Here is an 8063-nt window from a genome sequence, read left to right on the forward strand (position 1 = left end):
GATTGGGTCATGTGTTTTTTTGTCATTTCAAATAGCGCTGCTCTTCTAGGACTTTCCTTCGCCCACCTGCTTCTTTTCTTTTTTTGAAGTATCCTGCACCTACCCATTTGGATTTGGTCGTGATTTACTATAATGACCATAATCTTTTTTATTATCCCTAATTTTACAATTTCTTTTCTAAGAAAGGAAAAAAAAATGAATTTCATTGCTTTCTAAATAGTAATTTATAATCTTTTTTATTATCCCTAATTTTACGATTTCTTTTCCAAGAAAGGAAAAAAAATGGATTTCATTGCTTTCTAAGTAGTAATTTCTAGGCATAATTATAAACATATTATTTTTTATTTTTTAATAAAAAAAAGTAGTAATTTCTAGGCATAATTATAAACATATTATTTTTATTTTTGAATAATTATTATACTATCCTCTAATTGTTGGAAGGAGGTTCTGTTTGAGGCTTTTTATTTTCTCACAATGTCTATCATCAATTAATTCAAATACAACAACTTTTAGAAATAATAGACATTTTAACAAGGTAACATTTTTTTATCTTATCATTTATTTTATTTATTTTTCTTGAAAACATTAGAAGTCGAGTAAATTTAAAATGAAATAAAATAAAATAAAGGTTTCATGGTAGGCAACTGCAATATGATAGTGAGCCCCTTATTGTTTAATCAATTAGTGCTGGGAGTTGATCTTGAAATGAGATCTCGATTTAATGAAATATCATTTGAGGAAAATAGGCTTTGGGTCATTTTTTTTAGATGGGAGTTGGGACTACGATCAAAGTAACGGATTAATTATACTTTACAGTATCAAAAGATAGGGGTTGTTACATTTTTAGTATCGAATTTTTTTTTACAAAGTCGTCACATATTATTCCAAAATGAGACTTTTAAGGGACTCGATCAGATTTGCTATAGTAGAGGGCATGATCAATGCTGAAGTGACATTTGGTCAACGGTTGTAAAATTAAAATGGTTGATTACTGGCATTTGGTTAACGTGGCTTCTAGTGGAATCAGATATGATTTTTGGTTCATGCGACCATTCCTGCCTTTTATCCTCTCCTTTGTTTCCATCCACGAAATCATATATGATTTTTAAAACACTGCTGAAATGAAGTTTCTATTTGACAAGTGCGAGAGAAAGGTTTTTGTCCTTCTTTAAGGAGTTTGGAGAAGAATTGCATCATCTCGGAATCGGCGACCACGAGTCCAATTCCGATCACGAGTTCATGTCAATTTGCAAGGTTGGTTGATATGCATATATTTATACACACGTTTGTGCGTATTTTCTATATCATTTTTGGTAAATTTGATGGAATTGAGTTGGTATTACCTGCGTTGTCTGTGTTTTTGACATAAGAGCGTTAGCGCGAAGATTTGTTGAAATAAAAAGAGACAAAGACAAATGAAATTGTATCACACAAGCTATACATGGCGGAGGGATCCATGCACAAGGATCTATATCTCTAGGTGCACCATTCTGGACTAGGAGAGAGTTATATGGCCGCTTGAGCACATATCATCGCTTGAGCGGCCATGTACATGTCTTGTAGGAATAGAAGGACTAAACTCAGTCGTTTGAGCGCCCCAGAAGGATCAAGCAGATTCTGACAGATCAGTTTTCTAAATTTGTCTAGAATTAGGTTTTCTTGATTCTTAAAGCTTAGTATAAATGGGAAGCAACAAGTTTAGGGTTTGACACTCTTTTTCTTGGGTTTTCAAGCAGCAAAACTCCTTTTCTCCAAGTTTTTACAAGCATTCAAGGACTCAAGGCTTCCTAGCTAACAACAATTCCATCAATCTCAAGGGGTTCCTTCATCTTCTTTCTATGAATTCTCTTTTTGATTTTGTTTTTGTCCCTTGGATGATGGGTTGTAACTAAACCTCTTTGCTAGGGTTTGATGTAGCCTAGTATGAGTATTGCAAGTATTTCAATTTAATGGATGCATAATTTTGGTTCAATGATTATTGTCTTTAATTACCATGCTTATATTCTATTATTTATTTGATTGCTTGATCACCAATTGAATACTCAATTAGGCTCATCTAGCTTGGACTAATGAACGAATCGAATTCACTTGTCTTAGTGGAACCAAAATTAAGGAAATCAATTGTTGACTGCCATGAACAAGGTCTAGGGAATTGATTGGTTGTTATAGTTCTTTAGATCGTAATGAGTTATTAGCCTTGGGTTAATGACTGCGAACCGAATAGGATTAATCCATTATTAATAATATTTGTTGGCATTGTGAATGAACGAACCAACATATTTAAGAAAGAATCAACCCTTGAATTGGAACCATAATTGTGTGTTTGTTAATTGAATACTTGTGATGGGATTGTTAAATGAAATCATTGCCCTAGTGCTCTTCTCTTATTGGATACAAAATCTGAATTGTATTTCTTTGCTTTCTTATTTTCTTTACATCAATCAATCTTTCATTCTCCTACTTTTTCTCAATCATTCATCAAGTTAGGTGCATTAATTAGATTAGCTAGTCTTTATGGGATCGACCCCGTGCTTGCATACACTATACTATTCGTAGACTCTTGTGCACTTGCGAGAATTTATTACATCATTGGTGACTTGGTGTTTATTCCCTATTAATTAATTTAATGGTTTTAATTCATCTCGCTAGTTTGGTAAAATTTTAATGGTATTAACCAAATGCTATATTGCCACATCAGTGTAGTACAAACACGACACTTTTTAAAATAGCTTATATTGCCGCATAAGTATTTGTTGACCAAAATTATTGACTTAATACCACATTAACTAAACTCCTTACCGTAACTGTGCTAAATTTGCCCGAGTGATTAAATTGTCTCATTTTGGAACAATGAGTGATGACTTTGTAACAAAAAATCCGTTGGTGCTATAAAGTATAAGTGACCCTCAAGTGTAATTTATCAAAGGGCAAGTCTATATACGGACCCGTAAATTACTCTCTACATATTCACTTTAAATTTATTATTTCCTTATTTTTAGCTCAAATCTTAATTTTAGAACCCTCTACAGATCCTTAAGTTTTCTCGTGAACTATACTGCACTACTACTGTGATTGCAAAAATCTGCATGACTTTGGATATCAGCAGTTGAGGTCTAAGTTATGACGTAGACGGTGAAATCTCCAACCTGCAAGAACAACAATGGTGCGGCCCTTCGTGGCCCGGGGACACTCCAATGCTCAAATCAATGTCTTCTCAAGAAAAATCAATAATCTAATGATGCAATACAGAGTGCATACCTCTTGTCTCAAGTGGATGGTACCTTTTTATATAAAATGTGTTTGTTGAGATCTTGACATTGAGGTTGTTATACGAGGATCCTCTTGATCCTGTGTTGTGATATTAGGATCCTTCTTGATCCTCATATTGAGATCGTTGAAGTTGTTGCAATATGAGGATTTGTCCTCATCCAACAACTTTCTAGTTTGACTTTCAATCCTCCTTAGATTGTCGTTACGAAATTCTCTGTGGATTCTTTCCTCCTTCGGTTGAGCCTAGGTACCTGCTTCCTCAGATCATGTGTGATTGTTGGGATTCTCTTGTTCCCTTTTTCTTAGTTGACTTCCTAGTTTGACTATTCTCTGGATTGTCGATAGGAAGTTCTTTCCTCTGTATGTCATATGTCATGTTGACTAGGTATGACATTTTTTATTCATCCATAAATTCCTCCAACCTTCACTTAATCTTTTTCTTTCTTAGATAAGATAAGTTGAAGGCTTTTAATCACCTTCGTCGTTACTTATTACGTCTTGATTCCAGTTCACTTGATGAAGAAGATCATGCAGATCCTGGATTGAATCGATCTGTTCGTAGATTAAAATGAAATGAGAGTAAATGTACGATGCAACAGACTAATTGGCAAAAAGTGGATTTCCCTCTCTTTGTTGAAGGAGATGATCCGCTTACTTGGATCTACATAGCAAAGCAATACTTTGTTTTATAGCACGCTAGATCGTCAGAAGGTGGTCGTTGTCTTATTTCATCTAGAGAGTGAAGTCCTTTAGTGATTCAGATGGATGGACTGCTACAGATAACACCTCGTTAGGAGGATTTTACAAGAGCTTTCTGTCGTGAATTTAGTTCTTCCGAGTTTGAAGATTGCGCTGAAGCTTTGTTTAAACTTAAACAGACATGTACTCTCAAGGACCATGTGCTAGAATTTAGAAAGCTAACTAACAGAACAACTGGTTTGAGTCCTTTGTTATTAAAGAGTTAAAGAGTTATTTCTTGGGAGGGTTTAGGCCTGAACTGAAGTGTGATGTGAAGTTACTTAGACATGATTCTATTCATGATGCTATTGCTATAGCTTTTCAAATAGATGCTAAGTTAAATCATTTGAAATTGCCTACTTCTAAATTATTGGCCAAACCTTCTATGTCTGTTGTAGTTCCTCTGTCTTCTTCCAAATAGATGGAATGTTTTTTCAAATGACTTCATGCTACTGAACTTTCTATTAGGAAGATTTCACCTTAGTAGGTGCAAGATAGGAAGCAAAAAGGTTTATGTTTTTATTGTGATGAAAAATACATTCGAGGCCACAAGTGTGCAAATAAACAATTGTTACTTTTAGAAGTAGAATTTGTATCTCTAGGAGGGTGTGATGTAATGTTGGGAGTGTAGAGTGGCTATCCATTGTTAGTCCAGTCCTTTGGGATTTCCAAGCTTTGAAAATGTAATTTACAGTGGAAAGGCATACTTATCAGTTGAGGAGTGAAGTTTCTAATCGTTTTATTGTACAAGATGTATCTATTTCAGATAGAGAAGGATTTGCAGATTGCAAGCTTGAGATTATTGAGGATTTAATGGTAACTAACACTGGAAGTCCTTCATCTGTTAGTTAACAAGAATAATTGGACAAGTTGTTATAGACATATTCCAGAGTTTTTCAATCTCCATCTGCCTTACGTCTTGTGAGGGATCAAGACCATAGAATTCCATTGGTTCATGAAGCTAAACCAACCAATAGAAGGCCTTATCATTATGGACCAGTACATAAATATGAAATCGAGAAGGCAGTACAAGAGTTGCTTCAATATGATTTTATTAGACCTAGCCATAGTCATTTCTCTTCTCATGTGTTATTAGTCAAGAAGAATGAGGGCACTTGGCACATGTGCATGGACTACAAAGAATTGAATCAACTTCCTATGAAAGATAAATATCCAATACCACTCATTGATGACTTGTTGGATGAGTTGCATGGTTCACACTTTTTCTCTAAGCTTGACTTAAGATCAGGCTACTGATGTGCATATAGGATACCACTAGATTCAAATGTATTCTGATGACATTGAGAAGATATTCTTCATAACACATATTCTTTGAGATGTCAGTTGGCCATACCAATGTCCCAACAACTTTTCAGGAATTGATAAATGAAATTTTCAAGCCATTTATGAGAAAAATTATGTTGGTCTTCTTTGATGATATTTTAATATATAGTATTGATTGGAAACAACACTTATATGATATCAAGCAAGCTTTTGAAGTGTTACAACATCATCAACTTCTTGTTAAAAAGCATTGTGTGTTTTTGGAACTAACAGAGTTTATAGGAACTTTCAATGGCCAGCATTACACATGGAGCAGGGGTCGTCGTTCTTCCGTATGGAGTGGGCTTCGTCATCCTTCCACATAGAGCGGGGGCGTCAGTGGTGCCTTAGACCTGGAGGTGGCGACTTATGCTCCTAGGAGCTAGGGTTGGCGATTTCTGTACCTTGAAGCTAAGGGGGAGACTTCCGTGCATTGGAGTTAGCCCTGCCACTCGGTATATATGCTCTTCAACGGTTAGCATTTGCTCAACAATTTGAGCACCACCTTCCACATATTCATCCTGATATTTGCCTGATTCATCAAAAAATTATGCACATTTTTCTCCAACTCTTCCATAATTTCTCGAATCTCACATGCGTGCTCACTCCCCTCGTCTTTTGGTTCAGTAAAGCAAGTTGGTTTTTTTTGCTCGATTGTAAAAGTTGGTTCAGAAAGGCCATGTTCTTCAACTGTCATAATGCACACAAATAGATTTTTGAGTAAGACAAATAAAAGAAGTAGGCACTATAGAAATTCTAAAGTAACAAACAACGCTATAGGAATTAAAAAGTTCAAGAAATTGAAATTAAGATTAACATACTATCACTTCCAATCAAGTTGTATTCACTGTCCACGGTCACATAGTTGATCTTTTCTTCACTTTCTTCCACATACGGATTCATTGATAATAACATGATCGAATCCACACAAAGCCTTTTTTGCTCAAAGACAATCTCAGCTTCTTGCATCAATAACTTCCTCAAGCTTGTTCAAATTTCACCATTTCTAAACATCTGAGATATGCCGAACTGCCTTCCAAAAAATCATGTTTTTCCTCAGTCATTTCCATGTTCTTCATTAAGACATCTTTCAATAATGGATACATAGACAAATTCTTATAATCTTGTCTAACACCATTGTTCTTGTTATTAGGACCATCATCAATATCATAACATATAAGATTTTCTAAATGAAACTATTCTTTTGTTCATGGGGCTTCAAATTATAGAAATTCACATTCAACTTTCTCAGCATATAATTTTTCTTCAATATTTGAATCACATCCATTATTTTTTCACTAGAACAAACAACTTTCAAATCTTCTTTAAAGAAATCTTCCTAGTCTGTTGTATGAAGATTTGGTTCCCCTTTGCCTCTATCACTACTAAAACTGGACTAATAAGTCAACAGTAGGTTTTTTGGTACCCTTGGTGGTACTCTTGGGTTGGATACTACTTTTGCTGGTCCTTCTATCATTCCTCCCCAGGTTATGGCTGATCTGACTTCATCTGTGGCTGCTCTGTATATTCAAGTTACTATTTTAATTGACTAAGTCTCTATACTGATATCTCAAGGGATTGCTCTTACTGCACAAGTGTCTGATCTTTCTACTCTGATCACTTCACTTGACTATTCTCTGTCTACAATTTAGAATGTCAATCCCAAATTTGCAAAGCTGGATCAGGATAGGGCTCAACTGGCATTAGTTCTTGATTACATGTTTGCACAAATTGATTGAGCTTTTGGTTTAAATGTTGGAGTTTTTACCCCAACTGAATATGATAATACGAGTGGTCAGACATTGTGTGCTGAATGATCATTGTATACTTGAATGCCTTAGACATATTTGTGCAAGATATACTCGTTTTATGCAGGGATGTATCTTGAGGTAGCCTACTCTACTGGACAACTTCGTGTATCTTGATGTAAGCTATGTTAGTCGTGCTTCTGGATCAGACCAAACATGTAACAAGTATTCCAAGTCAGCAATGACGTGGATCAGAATACTTTATACTTTATAAGTCAGCAATGCAGTCTACAGCTCCTAGGGTTACTACGGCACAGATTGAAGACTATTTATATAAGTCATCCAAGATTTGCATGGTATCGAAGCTCACAAATACAGAGCAATTTCTTTTTGGCTTTGGAGTTTCGTTTCATATGTTTTCTTATTGGAGAATAACCTTGGCGTGAGACAGCTCTTGGTGGAGTTGATCACTTGTTGGTGGAGTATCAAACAACTTCTTCTCAACTTAGAGTCTTTGGTTGTGACCAAAGTTTGATCAACTAACAGATTTGTTACGTTTTAGGAAACATACGCTGAATATTTGATGTACTAAGGTATATTAGGGTTAGATCATTTGTAATTTTTATTCGCATAGTGGATTATTTCCGAGGTTGGTCGCTTAATAGACTTGATGTTTTTTCCTAACGGGTTTCCTCGTTATTGTTGTATGTTAATTATTGTTTACTTATTCCGCATGTTCCATATTATTTGATTAACGATTCTTGAAGAACACTCAATTAAAAGTAATGATGAGTAGTGGTTGGCATTGACAGTTATATCGTTTAGACTCTCGAATTCTGTTATAGCACCACACAAATTGAAAAAAATATTTTGTTAAACATTATCTTGAGCCTGAAAAATTGGAGAAGAATGGGCTGGGTGGGCTGGTCCAAAATTACATGTGTAGGATGTTAACTACAATAGTACATTACACCCAAAAGGCCC

This window comes from Tripterygium wilfordii, chromosome 11 (genome assembly GCF_013401445.1).
Source record: "Tripterygium wilfordii isolate XIE 37 chromosome 11, ASM1340144v1, whole genome shotgun sequence".
Lineage (NCBI taxonomy): Eukaryota > Viridiplantae > Streptophyta > Magnoliopsida > Celastrales > Celastraceae > Tripterygium > Tripterygium wilfordii.